A 1,922-nucleotide genomic window follows, 5' to 3' on the forward strand; every position below is an offset into this window, starting at 1 on the left:
AATACACACCCAAGACTTAGAGAAGCTGACAGAGCCAACAGGAAGAACCTCCTCCTCAAAGAGGTGCATAGGACCAGAGAGTACCTGTGAGCAAACCCTGGTTTGAATCCAAGAGTGCCTCTTGAACTTCAGCTTTATGTGTGGTTTTTTGGGGTGTGGGAGGAGGGGTGGAGCTAAGGGTTAGGGTGTTGTCCTGATGACTGACTGACTGCCACCACCCATGCGGAGCCTCTCATCAGACTGTTCCGCTCTATCTCCTTGGTAACCTGACACAGTGCTATAGTGACAAGAGGAAATTGTAAACAGAATCAGTCAGCTGTGAGGAGCTGGGCCACCCTCCACCCTACCAGGTCTCCATTCCGGAGTTCTGGATTTGTGTTTTGATGTATCATTCAGTCAAACACACCAGCCACTCCAAATTCTGGCCCTTGGAAGAAGCAGCCTCGCCCACGTTTCTGATGCTACACACCCAGTCAATGAGAGGATGCTGGAAGCCAAAACCTGTGGGATCCAACTATCCCAGCCCAAACCCCACCTCTGAAGAGCAGAACTCAGCAGGCAGGAATGTGAGGACAGTGTGAGTAGCAAGGGCGGAGGGAAGATGAGTGGGGAGCTGAGAGAAAGACAGAGAGAGCCTTGCCTGGTCAAGAATTCTCCAAATTCTCTTCCCTTGATATTCCACACCCCAAATCTCCCAAATAAAATACACTTACATCAGAATTTCCATGAAATTGGAAAGGGGAGACTAAGAGCATCTTGTGGTATTTTGTTTGTTTGTGTTTGCTTTGCCAGGAAAGGATGCAGAATTAAAGGGAGGCGTGAGAGAGGGAAGCTGGGATGCTGACAATAACGGTAGAAGCAACAGAGAAGTCATTATTCATTAAGTAAATACTGCGTGAGAATCCACTGCATACCAGGCCTTGTTTTAGATGTTGGGGAAACTGGAGTAAACAAAATAGAAATTTCTGACCTTATGGAGCTTAAAGTCAAGTGAGAGAGGCAGAAAATAAAGTTGACAAATTTATAAAAAAATGACAAGGTTACAACAAACTATTATGAGTAAGTAAAATATATTGCGTGCGAGCACACACACACATAAAGCAGAATGGAGGGTAGGGAGTGTGGAAGGGATCTGCAACCTAGGATAGCATAACCAGGGAAATCCTCACTATGAAAGTGGCATCTGAGTCCAGGCCTGGCCAGTGAGATTGTGAGCTGTGTTGGTACCTGAGGAAGGAACATTCTGAGCCCAATCAGGAAGCCAGTGTGGCTGACCCAGTGAGGGGTAGGGAGCCGGGGGGAGAAGAGAGGGGAATAGGGAGTGTGAGGTCAGGTGGGGCCTTGAGGGCCACTGAGAGTGGTTAGGCTTTTCCTGAGTTAACAAGGAGACATTGGAGGGTCTTAAACAGAGAAGTGGCCTAATTTGACTTCTGTCTAAAGGATCATTGTGGCTACTTCATGGAGAATAGATTTGGGGTGGGGGGGGGGTCTGCTGATACCCAGAGTCTTTGTTAAAAAGGGGAATTGGAATGTGTTAGGTTTGAGACAAGAACACCACCCAAACCTTCTGTTACGTTTTAGGAAGGGTTGAGAAAAACTGGAAATGGGATAGTGTGGGTGTGATTCAGTGTTAATTAACGGTGTTCCCACACAACCTGAAATCATCTTAGCTGTCACCAGTGGTTTATCTCCCACCTCTTGGAAAATGTGGTCTAGAGAGAAGCCAAACATTCACCACACATGGATGCTATAATTTATCCAGACCATGGAGGCTCTTGGCCGGCAGCTGCTATTCAGACATGACTTAAGGGACACTAAGCCTGACCCTCCTTCACTCCATAAGTTGGACAAAAACTCCAAATTAAAATATTTTATGTAAGTGTAGTGGGGCCACTCAGTGATTCACACACCCTCAAACATGC

This window comes from Plecotus auritus (genome assembly GCF_963455305.1).
Source record: "Plecotus auritus genome assembly, chromosome: 9".
NCBI classification, from domain to species: Eukaryota; Metazoa; Chordata; class Mammalia; order Chiroptera; family Vespertilionidae; genus Plecotus; species Plecotus auritus.